Source organism: Canis lupus, chromosome 26 (assembly GCF_048164855.1).
Source record: "Canis lupus baileyi chromosome 26, mCanLup2.hap1, whole genome shotgun sequence".
NCBI lineage: Eukaryota > Metazoa > Chordata > Mammalia > Carnivora > Canidae > Canis > Canis lupus.
Genome location: NC_132863.1, coordinates 13,220,986 through 13,236,314, shown reverse-complemented (window position 1 = coordinate 13,236,314; position 15,329 = coordinate 13,220,986). Strand labels below are relative to the sequence as shown.

The 15,329-nt window shown below is 40.0% G+C and overlaps 1 pseudogene; it reads right to left on the bottom strand.

Moving 5' to 3' along the window:
* Positions 1-14,920: 14,920 nt before the first annotated feature.
* On the bottom strand, positions 14,921-15,047 carry LOC140618884 (U4 spliceosomal RNA; annotated as a pseudogene).
* Positions 15,048-15,329: the final 282 nt, after the last annotated feature.

The following is a 15,329-nucleotide window of genomic DNA, read 5'->3' as shown; positions in this document are numbered from 1 at the left end:
TCAAATGACTCCCCTTGTATTTGCATGAAAAAAGGAGAGGGACTGGAAAATATCCAGAGATAATTGCCAATTCATTTCAGTATGTGTTTGGCCCTACGATTGCACCAAAATAGTTCGTGTCAGGGTGACTAAAGACCTCCTCACTAAATCCAAAGAATATTCCCAAATCTTCATCTTTCTTCTCGTTTCAGCATTATTTGACACTAATGACCCCTTTTTCCTTTTTGGCATCCTATCTGCCTGTGGCTTCCAAGGCACAATATTCTAGTTTTCCTCTTGCCATCGTGGAACCTTTTCTGTACCTTCAGTATGGGAAGCTGTTCTACCTATTCACTAAGTGGTTATTACAGGACATAGTCCTAGCTCTCTTCTTTTATTCCATAATATTCTTAGAGGGTCTCACCTATACGCCTTGCTTTAATCACCCACTCTGTGAACTAGAGTCTAATAGCCAACCCACATCCTTAAACTTTTAAACTTGTAAATAACCACTCACTTTCTCTCCTCAATGTCTCAAAGATATCCTAAATTCAACTGGCCCAAAACTAAGCTCATGATCTCATAATCTGATCTTCCTCTGGGCTTTACTTCCCAGATCAAGATACTAGCATTCATCCCATTATGCAAATCATCCCTGAGCCTGCTCTTTCCTTTATCCCCTCTCCAATCCAACTCCAATTTTGTGTGCTAATAAATCTCAATTTTGTTCGTTTCTTTTCAAAATTCTAACCATTTCTCTAAGGTACTATTTTCTCTAGAAAACTGAAAATCCCTCTGTACCCATTCTAACTACACTGCCCCCCTCCCCCCGCAATGTACCCTCTTTAGAGTAGTACAGAAGAGGCCCATCACCAGTAGCTTCAAACTCTTATGTGGCTTCCCATTGGTTTCTTAGCAAGTGGAACATATTAACAGCCCACAGAGCCCTTCTCTCCCTGGTCTCCACCCACCCCTCAGGCTTATAGTGCTCCATATGGGCCAGCCATACCTAGAGATCTCTTTTCCTGTTCCCTAGGGCTCCCTCTCAACACAAGGTCTTCCATGTGGTGGTCTATCCTCCCAGAAGGGTTTTCTCCATTTTACTTAGTTGACTTGTACCCCTTAGATCTCCATTCACTGGCTACATCCTCAATGAAATTTTCCCTCATTTTCCTGACCAGATCAAATCTTAGTCCCTTTCCTTTTAGCACTTAAATCAAATGCAATTTTATATTTACTTAGGCTATTAATTATTTGTATTGTTTCTCACTTATTATTCATGTTTACTGTCCTCATAGCTGCAAGTTCATAAAGGTAGGAGCCACATCTAGTTTGGCCACCATTGTATGTTTGCAGCTTAGCAAAGTGCCTGTCAAGTGACAAGCATATCATTAATATTTGTTGAGTGAAGGAATAAAAGGAAATGCAAAGTGGTATTTACCTCTGAGCTACTTGTAAAGGTCAGATTTGAGGTGTGTGTATATCTTTGGGTCCTTTAAAAACAAAAGAAAGAAAGAAAACTAGGTAATGGTTGCAGCCTGGAGTTAGTGGCTCTAATTTCCCAATTTGAAGATGCTCTGGAGCTCCAATCAGCAGACTCCAGATGAGAAAGGAATGAAGCTTCAGAAGGCAAGGGAACTGAAGAAGGACACTGCAAAATGGCCTCCACCTTCTTCTTTATCAGGAACAAATAACCCTCATCTTCCAGGTAGGATAAAACATGTTCTCTTATGAAAAACTCTTCTTCTGACAGCAATGATTATAATTTTAAAGCAGGAAACATATAGGTTGGTGGTATGGATGGAAAAAGGAAAGGATAGAGAAAGGGAAACTTTGTAAGGAAAACTCATTCCTGTATCCAAAAACTGGAAGAAAAACAGCATTTCACAAAGGGAAATATGAGAAATAGTTCCCCTGAAATCTTTAGTATCTAATGTATAAACTCTCTGTGAGCACATATACACACAGCCACCATGATTCTGGATTCTGCTGTTCCTGTAAAACCATCCCAGAATTTCCAAAATCACTGGCATTCAGATGGGCTCTCCCAGAGTATTTCTCACATTCAGAAGTGATATAAGAAACCTCTGGCCGATTATGTGTTTAGATTTTTGGCTCAAAATATAAAGTCATTACATATGCACTGCATTTTCCAATTTTAGATAAACAGCAGTACTGTTAATCTTAACCATAACAAATTGAAAGCAGTCCAATGTGTCAAAATAGGAGCATGTCAGTACCCAGAAGACATTTTTAACATGTAGAGAGGTGTGGAACCTTAAGCTAGGGCTAAAACTCAGAATACAATCCTTCTCTACGGTAGGACTACACATCTTGAAAGCTTTTCACAGAAGTTCTATCTGATACTATATGGATTCTGATAGGACCAAAGACTCATTTAAGCTCTAGCACTAGTCTCAGTAAATGCCCCTTCACTTAGTGTTTTTGCTTTTGACCCACTTGAATCACCCTGATAAAAGGGCATGGTTGAAATAAAAATTACACTGAACAGCTGGAACATGTAACCTTAAGTTCATAAAGTGGTAGATGGTAGCCCAAATTTATTTCAAGGTCATTTTTTATATAACTGGTCCAATATTTATAAAGTGCCTTTTTATTTCAAAAATAAAAAAATAAAAAAAATAAAGTGCCTTTTTAGCTACCAGTATTTAAAGACTAAGTGATTTAACATAAAATTCCAGATTTTCAGCCTCTTTTTAATAATTATCCTGGTAAGGGACACCTGAGTGGCTTGGGATGCCCGGGTGGCTCAGCAGTTGAGTGCCTGCCTTCGGCCCAGGGCATGATCCTGGGGTGCCAGTATTGAGTCCCACATTGGGCTCCCTGTGAGGAGCCTGATTTTCCCTCTATGTCTCTGCCTCTCTCTCTCTCTCTCTGTCTCTCATTAATAAATAAGTAAAAATCTTTAAAAAAAATAAAAATAATAAATAATAAAAATTATTCTGGTAAGAACTTGGGTTGGGTTGTGCATTTCACTAGGTATGTGCCCCTCCAAGGATACTTCAGTCCCCACCATGCCATCCACTGACTTATTTGGACTACCAAATTGATCTCTGTAGGCAGATGAGTTTCCAACCCTTACCTATAACACCCTTAGGAGTAATTTTAATCCAGACTCAAACTCTCTTCTAGCTCTGTTTACCACCATGAATACTACTTCTTTTGGACTGTGAACATTCATGTTTTGGTTGCCCTAGGACTAGACTCTTGCCTTGAAAGTCCAGCCCCCATGAGTGTGTATCCACTATTTGAATATTCCTGAAAACAATGTGTTCCACCCATGACAGCAGTTCTCAACCTTAGCTGCATATTAGAATCACTCAAGTTACAGTACAGACCAGTTAAGTCAGAATCTCTGAAGGAAGGCCCAGTATTCAATATCTTGTAAAGTTCTCCACATAAATGAATGTACAGCCAAGGCTGCAATCCATTCCAGGCAAGTGAGATAGATTATCTTGTTCCTCCTATTAACCTGTCAGAGTCATAGGGTCTGCCTTTATTTTCATAACCATCTGTCAATGATCCCCTGTATATGATTGCTTCTTCATATGTTTCAGTGATTCTTAACTCTGGTTCTACATTAGAATCACTTGAGGGCTTTTAAAAATACCGATATCTGGTCCCTAATTAGATCAATTAAATTAATGAAATCAGAATCTGTTATGATTGAGAACTATAGCACTAAATTATTCAGTCTAACAATACGAGCATTTCTAAGAAGGTGTTATCAGTCAGCTATTGCTAAAATAATCTGTGTAACAAACAACCACAATAATAGCGACCTACAGAAACAATCATGTATTATTGCTTATGTGTCTGCAGGTTGACTGAGCTCATCAGGGCAGCTCTACAGATATCAGGTTGGATTGTTCACACAACAGGGGGTGGCTGGTAGTTCACCGATTTAGGCTGGATTTGGTTGGCACAACTCAGCTGTTTCACACAGCTCTTCTCCTCCTCAAAGGACTAGCAAACAAGCTTGGATGTGCTTTTCTCATGATGCTGGCTGAGGTATAAGTACGCAAGGGAAACGTGTATGCTCATTTTGAACCTTTGCTCTGCCATTTTTTTAACATCCTATTGGCCAAAGTAAATCACATGGCTAAACCAACATCAATGGAGCAAAGAGTTCTTTTATTCCTATGGAAATGAAGGGAGACAGCTGTTTTGGAATAATAATCTAATCTATCATAAAAGATATTTGTATCTTTTTTTCTTGAGTGATAAATAGCTTACAATATAAGATATAGGGAATATGTTCTAAGAATTCTTAGTTGACTTCACAATAGTTTTTGTGGTCTTTTCAGCATGCAGCCAGTGCTGAACACTCCACTGATCTACTGCTATATCATATCTTTGATCCCTGACTGGATCTCTAGATCACTGGATCTCTGCTTGAAGCATGTCTTACGAGCAAACAGTTCTCTTGTGCTGCCCATCACTGAATTTAGAAAATAAAGCAAAGGGATGATAACCAAGATAACAACTGTCCATTTAAAAGTGGAAATCATGGGCTTGTCCAATGGCATAGAACATACTTTTCTCATTGTAAATTTAGAAAATCTCTTATATAACAATAAAGAGTATAGCTACCATAGTTACAGAATTACATACATCTCAGGCTGCAATCTCAAGAATTTATCTAGCAATAGTAGTCAATGCAATCTATAATCACCTTTAATTTGTACCTTTTTTTAGACTAAGTTCTCTCATTCTTTGGTAGATTATGTAGGGTAAATGGGTATTTGCACAAAAGATATTCAAAATATCTAGACTCTTCTTTGAAATTAAGTGAAGGAAGCATCTGATCATGGAACTTCGGTAACTGGGCATAAGAAGATACACATTCTTTTTTAGTTGCAGCCAAAATCAGGTTTGGGGTATTTCTGAGGGCTCTTTTGATGGTGGTGGTTGTTACAGAAAAATAGATCTTTTGGGTGCATGCTTATAAAACCAGACATTAACACCATTTGATTATTCATTTGCTCATATCTCTTGTTTTATTCATTAAAGACAAAGTTAAAAATTGGATCTATGCAATCCATGTCAGTGACTTTATGTGTTTGTGAATAATAAACAGACTTCAGTGTTCAGGGCTGATGTTCTAAGCTATAAACTTGATATCATTTGGATTTCTCCTTTGATGAGCCAACGGCATCACGAAGTTTTTAGCTTTAAATAGGGAAACATTTATGGGAGGAGAAGCAAATGTTCCCTTTGGAAGCAGTAGGGGAGGAGCAAAGAAGGGGAGGCTTTGCTCAGTCACACAAAAAAATGGACATGTGTTTCACGGTGGCCACAGCTTAAGTAAACATAAACTCTGAACCAGAGATCATACCCATCATTTCCTCAGTGCTAGCAGCACTAAACCAAAATATAGTTTTATTTGGCTAACCCCAAAGTAGGATGTGGGTGCCAGCCTTGAAAACCACATGATCAGGTTTCAAGCAGACACCACTAGGATTGTGCTTTTGTCTTAAGCAGGAAAGTCATAAAGGCATCACTACTCATAGCACCATCATTGTGTTTAGCAAACAGATGCAACCATAACAACAGTTAACTTCAAAGAGGTCTGCAGGGTCCTTGGCCCTTTTAGAAAATGTGATCCCTCTATGTTTTTCAAGGACGGGAAGAGAGACGGTAGGATCCCAGGGCCAGGCTGGTAGAGGAAGAAAGGACGACATAGTTTCCCGTCCTCCTATGAGCTCAGTTCTGGAGTCAACTGACCTAGAACACATGTTTAGAAGCATCATTTGGACTTCTCCAGACATTCATTTTTTCAAAATGGTGACCAGCAATGAACAAAATAGCAACCTGTGCTTTTGACATGCCACCATTTTATCTTTCTTTTGTAAGGAAGATTCTTCAGGGCCCAGGATCATTCCATTTGTCTCAAGTTCTGCAAGCCTCAAGCTTGGGCTTTCTGCTTCAGAGATCTTCATAGTGTGGAGTTTGATTTATTTATTTACCATGGAGTTGTTGTCACCCCCACTCTAAAGCCCAGGAGGGATGGGCAGATGACAGACCTGAGTGCCCCAAGTTAATGGCTAGCCCTATATTCACAAGCTCATTTACTTTTGTTCTCACCTGACACCTCAATGCTGCCAATGAGTGGGAATTAATTTTATTGAGGACCACTCAGTTCCTTAAAAGAAAAACTGCTCACTTGGCTGGAAATGCTTTGACAGAAGGCAGAGCAGCCGGTCACACTTGAACACTGTCTTCTGGATTTGGGGGCAGAAGGGGAGTGGTGGATTTAGATAGGGGAGGAGACCAAGCAGTTATTTCACATGAGCTATTATGGGGTGGCCCAAATCACAGCAGAGTCTATCAACAGGCTCTTGTGCTAAAGACAGAGCCTGCTGCCTCCTTTTATGATACTCCCCACTGAATCTGTACGTGACCCCCCAGCACCCTTCCCAACAATCAACTGCCCATAAGAAGGTAATCATCTTATGGTGAATTGGAGAAGAAGAAAAGGCACTCTAGGAAAATGTTATGATAATAGAAAACTCTTCAGTGTTGTAACCATCTGGTGTACTGCAGTAACAAAGAGGGTGATAATTGAGTGCCCAGTAACTTCTTTTGGCCTCAGATAATGGGCACTCACCCTGATTTGTATTCTTCACAAGAGTAATTCACCATCATTTCACACCACATCTGTACCACATTTCCTCCATCAATACAGCCTTACACATAAGTTACCACACTTAATTAAGTCCACATCATTCTCCTCCAAAGAACAGAAAGGTTTGCACGGAGGCTCGAGTGGCAAAGAGGCCCAAATGAGATTTTAGTGACTCTCATTTTGTGGGAGGGATTGAGATGGATGGGGGGGCTCATGCCACCAAGGTTCAGCTCCGGGGTGGGGTGGGTGGGGATGCTCCTTGACAGCTTTAGGCTGGGCAACAGCTGTGGATAAGCTTAGGCAGGCAGCCTTGCGGCCAGGCCTGCTTACAGAGGGGCTGGCGACCCCATTGTCACATAATCTTGCTTTTGAAAATTTGCTACAATGGATTCGATCTGATTTCTAAGGTGCTGTCATCAAAGCATCATTAAAAGTCCTTTAAGAAACTAGAGAATAGACTAGATCACCAAAGGCAGCTTTGTCCCCTCCTCTCGGCCTTGCTTTGAGGCGCTTTCCCTTCCAGCTGACAGAAGGGGCACAGCCTGTAAGCTCTAAACAATTAACACGGATCATTTTGTTTTTCTTTAATCAAGACCAGGTTACTAGGAGAAGCAAGGCAACACTCTTTGGAAGACAGGAGTTTAAACTCTTCTACACCACCTTCTTGGCGTGAGAAGAATACTTCAGCGTTGCTCCAGTTAGCCCAAAGGTTCACTTCAGGGAAGTGTGCTAGCTGGTATGGGTGTGTGGGGTGTGTTTCTCCCCACTCTTCAAAACTACTCTTAGAAGCTTAACAGTTCGCTCTTCCTAGAGGCTGTGCAAGCAGCAAACAGAAAGGAAAGCGCAGCCTAATGAGAAGGACATTAATCAACAACCTAAGTACCAATGGATGAAAGCAGAGACTCCCCCAGTCTCCCCACAATCTTAGTCATAAGTAAATTAGCAACTCTTTTTCCTCTCTTTAAATGATAAGGAGGGAGCCAGTGTGGGGAACTTGGAGATATTTCTCACAACAAGTGTCAAAATACCCTGAAAGCTCTGGGGGTGGAGGGAGCCCACCTCCCACACACAGTATGCCCTTCATTTGTTTATCTAAATGCTGACAAATTGCAGTATTTTAACAGCCTATCTTGGGTTTGGCTTCATTTGCATGGCGTGCCCTCTATCTCTGAGCCGATAATGAGGCTCAACATAAAGCCCTTTTGAGGGCTCTGCAGAGCCTGACAGTGATGAATACAGAGCGGGAGAATTAGGTGGTTAGGAGAAGAATATGCTATTGTGCACAACTCCTATCCTTTTATCTTCCCTGCTGCTCATTTTCAGGTCTTTCAAGGAAACTGCCTCCCTACCCTTTTTGGCCAGTGTCTTTTACCTCTCTTTCACTTTGAATGGGCACCATCTTCCAAATTGTCAGCTCAGCCTGGTGCTATTTTAGTCACATAATCATCGCCCCGTCTTATCCTATGAAATGCTAGAGGCTTCCTTTCACTATGTGAGCCACTGAGAAAAGCGGTGAAGCATTGTCCTGGGAACAGTCGGTCCCTCCACCCCCCCCCACCCCCCCCACCCCCGGATTCTCAGATAGTCTCCTCTGCGATGTAGAACCCAACCAACCACCTTTTGTCGGAAGCACTCAGCTACCGTTACCAGAGTTGTCACTGACCACACCAGCTAAAGTGGGGAAATTACACAAGGTCAGTATTCTTCAGAAATTCAGTATTTTGAGGATTGTGTGCTCAAGCATCTATAATTTCATTTGATGGTGCTTACACTTTAAAATTGAACAGAGGGGACTTAGCTTGGTCAGAATGAGTGATGTTACATTGGGGGTTTCTCCAGCAAAGAGTAAATGCTTTCCCAGCAAAAGGCATTCCTCAGCGTGATACGTGGGAAAGCAGCTTCTGCCAATGAGACAGCGAGCTAATGAATGTGTTTGGAAAGGATCTTGTAGATGGATCTGGCTGATCATTTTCAAAATATGGGAAGAGACACAAAAGGTGAAGTGGTTTGTCCAATGTCACGTAAGTCTGTGAACTAATCCCATCTCATACAGAGGTCCAGGAAAGAACACAAACTACCTGAGTGAGCTCACAGGAAAACAGGCTAGTGCATTCCACTCTGTTTCAATTTCCCTAAGCAAGGGCTCCCAATCCATAAAATGGAATTTTTTTTTTTTTTTGCTAGGATTCCTTACAAGGATCATCTGGAATTCCCAGACCCCAGACTCCCCCCACCCTGGTTCTTGGATCCAGGATTCATTCTCTGTAATTCTCTGAAAATGAAACTGATAATTCTCATTTCATCTGCTTTCTGCCTGTTTTCCTGGGTGAGGTGGCTTTTCAGGTACACCCCGAAGTCCTAGCTTCTTGGGTTTCACTATTTTCTTCTACATTCTATTCAACAGAATAGGCAAGACCTTGGATCCACTGGAAGTAAAGAAATGATCAGAAAAACTATCAAACTGATGGGTAAAGAGCCTGCTAGATAATGACTGAGATTCCACACAATTATTTTGTGATGCCATGAAATTCTGAAAGCTTTTGTTAATGCTTAGATATCTGATAAATTTATGTCTAGGTCCTCACCTTTCATAAATGATTCATTTCATTCTCTTCACTTATTAACTTAATACTTGCTTACCATGGAACATATAGAAACTAGAAAAGTGTATTCCCCACCATCTCTAGTTCATCCTTTCTTCATTATTAATGTATTGCTAAATACGTTCTTTGTTCTTTCAAATACATTAACATCATGTTCTTCTTTTTTAACATCATGTTCTAAGTTTCAGGGCCACATATTTCTTTCCATTGACATATCTTATTTTTAAAAAGCAAATAATATTATATTTATATATAAATATAATATATATTTATTGCTCTCTATATATAACAGAGCAAAAAAAACCAGGCCCAGGGACTCATTCCATATATATAATGATATATATAATGGTCCTAAGAAGTGCTGTTTACATAACTGGTAATAAATGGCTGGTAAGTCCCATGAAAGATAGTGAATGATAATAATTTAACGTGTAATGACAGGTCATTGTGCAAAAGAAATTGTGGATTGTTATTACTGAAAAGTACTGTTATATAATCTATTAAGTTGCAAGGTCAAATGTTTTCCTTGTTTATATTTTCTGGATGCAAAAATCCATAGGACATGTATAGGACAGGGTTGAACAGGCTTTCAGATCTTGATTCCATTCTTTACTATCTGTGTAAGGTAGGAAATCTGCTTTGCCTTTCTGAGTCATCATTTCTTCAACTGTAAAAGACAGTAACAATGCCTCTCTTTTAAGATTGCTGTAATAAGATAATGTATGTTAGCCATTTAGCACAGTACCTAGTAAACAACTGTTTCTTTAGAAGTAGGGACCTAATAAAGATACTTATGAAATCTTCTGGAATTCATCTCTGATATATTCTCAGGACTCTGGTAGTGCATGTGTGTACTCTGAATCTTCCTGGTAGCTTATAGGAGGAGATCAGCTGACCAGTTTCTATTGTGAGGATATATTTGCCACTCCTCTGTATAAAAAAACCCAGAGACCTTCCCCCGCTGCTGCTTCAAGGCCCATTGAGTGAATGGTGGTAAAAGCCATCTGTTCTGCTGGGATGGAGAAGTGATTGATAAAATTTTATGTATGTGTTCCTTGCAAGTCAACAATTGGGTCTGTCTGAGTCTGGATATGCTGTCCCTATGGGCATTTAAGAGGACATATGTAGTGGCATTTGAGTGCTAATTTTTGCTTTGGAAAGAAAAGAAGATTTGCATTGGAGACCTTATTAAAAACACTTATTGAGTCTGTAACATATGGAAAATAATAATAATCCTCACAGTTCAGCATAATAACACCAGTCTTCACTGTGGAACTCAGGAGAGTATGTACATTTACTGGTCCCGGTTTAAAAAAATATTCAAATTATGTGAGTGGGCAGCAGGGCAGAATGCATTCTAATGGTCAAAAAACTAGGGTGTTAATTCAGATTAATCCTTCATCAATTATGTAATAAATCAATCTACTTTGAATTTGATTTTTAAGTAGTTCACTTAAATAGCATATTTCTAATGTATTTTGCAATAAAATGAAGCAAAGATCAACAACATATTTATGACAGCTTGAATGGCAAAGTTTTTTTTTTTAATTGAAGTTCGACTTGCCAACATATAGTATAATCCCAGTGTTCATCCCATCAAGTGCCCTCCTCAGTGCCCATCACCCAGTTACCCCCATCCCCTTACCCACCTTCCCTTCCACAACCCTTTGTTCATTTCCCAGAGTTAGAGTCTCTCATGGTCTGTCTCCCTTTCTAATTTTCCCACTCATTTTCCCTACTTTCCCTTATAATCCCTTTCACTATTTCTCATATTCCCTGTATGAGTGAAGCCATATGATGATTAAGAAAGAGGCTTGAGATACAGCTCTGTTCCCCTTAATTACATTTGTATGAGACATCCACATTTCAGACGGCAGACACAAAGTCTTGGGCAAAAAGAGATGCCTTTTCCTGCTGAATCAAATTCTACCAATTTCCCCTTACTGTTTTCACCTTCTTCCTCAATAAGAGAAACCCCATTTTAGCTAGGCAAATGATTTCTTGGATAAAGACTACATTTCCCAGCCTTCCTTGTGGCTAAGTGACCATGTGACTCAGCTCTGCCCATGAGATGTAACTGGAAGTAGTATGTGCCCATTACAGCAGTACCTTTTGACCTGCCTTTCAGCATGCCAGCTGGAATATGACAGGAAAAATGGAAGCTCCCACAGTTCCCATTATGATTGTGCAAATGGCGTCCATATATAACAGAGGAAAAAACCAGAAAACTCTTGAGTCTCTGACATGATGGAGCATCATACTATAAGGACTTACTAATGTACAAAATTTATAAATGTTGAAGAAAAATATACACATATATATACACAAATACATATACATATATCCTATGTTTTTAAGCCACTGTTTATTAGGCTTGGGTTTTTACAAATTGTACTAATCTTACTTTATGCATCCATACCCTGCATGCCCCTTTGAAATTCACATGATTATCAAGTTTTCCAGAATCTTCCTGTAGCATATCCAGAAGTATTATGGGGATATATCTGCTACTGCCCTGCTTGAGGCCCAGGGACTCATTCCCAATATTACTGTCAGAGGGATGGGAGGTGCAAGGAGGTACAAAACCAATTACCTTATGGTTTCCAGCTTGTACGAAATTCCACTGTGACCCTGAGTTCTGCACAGGGATTAGGTATTTAATATTGGTGCTACCCCAAACAAAAATGGCAGAAGTTCAAATCACTCCTCACTAACTGCTCAGTTAATAAGCACTGTTTGGAATTCCTGGTTTCTGGTGAGTTCTTTGATACGCAGTAGTCAAAATATATAGAAGACATGGTTTCTGTATTAATGGAGCTTCACTGAGAAAGCCAGATAACAAGACTTAAACTTAAATTGAATAATAGGATGTAACTTGTAGCAGGAGCTTCTGAAGTAGGCAGATATGGGTGGGTCACAGTTGTTAGGAGTGGTCCCAGGCAGAGGAGGAGACACGATAATGGGATAGAGAGAGCTAATACAATAAACTGGGTAAAAGACAGTAAAAATATAAAGGCAGTATGAATCTATTTATTCAATAGCCACATGTGTGTGAGGCTGTGTCAGGTGCTAAGGATGACAAAATTAACCTTGGACAATTAAACTGACTTCATTGTAGTTTAGTTTCCTCATCTGTAAAACGGAGACAGTAAGAGAGCTCTATTCAGGACTAAATTTGTTACTGCATATAAAGCACTTAGAATAGTACCTTGTACATGGTACATCCTCAATAAGTATAATCACTATTTTTTAATATTTATTTATTTTAGAGAGAGATGGAGACAGGGAGAGAGAGAGAAAGAGTGAGTGTGTGGGGGGAGGGCATAGGGCGAGAGAATCTCAAACAGACTCCACGCTGAGCTCAGAGCCTGATGCAGGACTTGCTTTCACAACCCTGAGATCATGACCTGAGCCAAAATCAAGAGTCAGACGCTCAGCCAACTGCACCACCCAGGTGCCTCTCTAGTTATTATTTTTAAAATTTATTTATTTTTAGCAATCTCTACACCCAACATGGGGCTTGAACCGGTGACCTCAAGATCAAGAGTCACATGCTCTGTGACTGAGCCAACCAGGCGCCTATTATTTTTTTTAGAGGGGCTCAAAGTTTAGTAGGAGTGACAAGATGTAAATATTATTAATGCTAGTACAGTGTAATAATTAATGTAACAGAATGGATGTAGCACTCTGAAAAAGACAGGAGGAGGAAATAAAGAGCTGGGAGAAGGCAACTGTGAATCCTCCCCAGAAAAATCCTACTGGAACTCAGACATGAAAGAGGACCTGAGAAGTTTCTCCAGATATAGAATAGAATTACAGGCTGGGGCACCATTTGTGCAAAAGCAAGGTGGACGTGCTGAAGTTTGACAGGTTGAAGAATGCTGCCAGTGCTTGGAAGACAGCCAGAATGGGGTCTCCTGGCACACACTGGCACAAACACAGCAGTCATTTACAGCGAGCAGCCATCCTGAGAGGGCCTGTTCTGTTCGACTGCCTAGTCCCTCTCTATGCCAAACTGGTTATTATTTTGAATATCATCCTCCCTGTCAATGGTGTGGGAGATGATGTGGGAAGTGTCAACACAGGCTGTAAATGTCGGTAAAGAATCAAAAATAAGCCCTGCTGGTTAGTTCACTACTCCCTGAACATCAGACATCTACTTCACAGAGAAAACTGCTACAGTTCTCTGTTCTCCTTATTAGTGATACTCTTGTGTAAAATTTTCAGTATCATCTAATTGATATTTAATAAGCAATTAGTACTGGTATATACATATTATATTTATATATATATTATTTCTATGTAATTGCTGTGTTACAGAAGGGTGTAAACTAAGTCCTATGCCACTTAAAAGATGTGGATGCACCTTATACAAATGTGACAAAAGTGGAGGTGCTCATGGGATTCCCACACACTTTCCCACATTGACTAGCCCATACCTGAGCTGTTTTGACTGATGATACATATGTAGAAGTGATGACTATCACTCCAGCCAAGTATTAAGAGCTACTGAGTGTTCCATGTACTTTCCTCCTCCATTTTCCACCACCATGGGATGGTGTGTCATGAACTCCTTTGCTGGACATGTAGCATGAGTAATAAAGCTCTTCTATGTTAATAAACTGGGTTTTAAGGATTAATTTGTAACAACACAAGCTAGCACTACCCTAATGTCAGAATTGTTAACAGAAGTGGAGGATTGCTTGCTCTTATGGACTGAATGCTTGTGTCCTCCCAATTCATACTTCAGAACTTTACCCTCCAAAGTGATATTAGGAGGTAGGACCTTTGGGAAGTAATCAGGATTAGATGAGGTCATGAGAGTCGAGTCCTCATTCATGAGATTAGTGACCTTATAATTATGCATCAGGAGAACACTTGCTTCCTCTCTGTGCACTCTGCCATGTAAGAATATGGAGCAGTCAGAAGTCTGTGGTCCAGAAGAGAGTTCTCACCAGAACCTGACCAAGCCCTAATCTTGAACTTCCAGAGCTGTGAGAAATAAATTTCCTCATTTATAAGCAACCTAGTCCATGGCATTCTGTTACAGCAGCCCCAACTGACTAAGATATACATCAAAATCTAAAATGTGTAGTTTTGGTTTAGTGACTGGTGGTATATAGTGATGAAACATATCAGAGGCAGGACGCCTGGGTGGCTCAGCTGTTGAGTGTCTGCCTTTGGCTCAGAGTGTGATACTGGGATCCCAGGATCGGTCTCACATCAGGCTTTTTGCATGGAGCCTGCTTCTACCTCTATGTCTCTGCCTGTGTGTTTGTGTGTGTGTGTCTCATGAATAAATAAATAAAATCTTAAAAAAAAAAAAGAAAGAAATGCATCAGAGGCAACAAACATGGCAATCTGTGTTTCTCAGGAACAAAATATTGGTAAAACTGTCATCTGAGGAAGCCTACTTGGTACCAGGCCATTTGGGTTCTAAGCCAGATACTCAGGAAAGACATTGAAAACCTGGATCTTAATTTTGCTATTACTTTTCTGTGTCCAGATTTGGCAAAGGGTCAAAGATTTAAAAGGGGCGATTTCAGAGAGAACCACAGAGGTGCACATACAGAACTGAATGATAGAGAACTAATGCAGAAATCTGGGGCCCTGAACTGTGGGAAGAGTTGGCTTTGAAACCCCCTCAACATAGGGGTTGGGATTTAGAAGGGTTTTTATTGCCAGTTTTATCTGTAAGATCTTTCAAAGCAAAGCTTTGTTTTCTTATCTTGTTGTTGTTGTTGTTGTTGTTTAATTAGCAATAATCGTGCCTCGGACAAACCTCATCGGCTTTGATACTGCCACTCTGCAAAGCTAAAGTTTTGTTTTTTATTTATTTATTTATTTTTTTTTAATGTGTAATCTTCTAACTAGAGCCAATAGCCTCAGTAAATTAAAAGCTAAAGACATGCTGAGAAGGTGAGGAAGTAGACATTTTAGATGGCATTTAAAAGAACTGTATGATTACTGATATGTAGAACTTATTGGAAGCAAGTGAATTAGAGGCATACTGAATTTTTTAGAAAATTTTGCTGCCAAAGACTTATAAATCCTGAAGTTTAAAACAACTCTTGGTCTCCCAATCATTCATGGTCGGG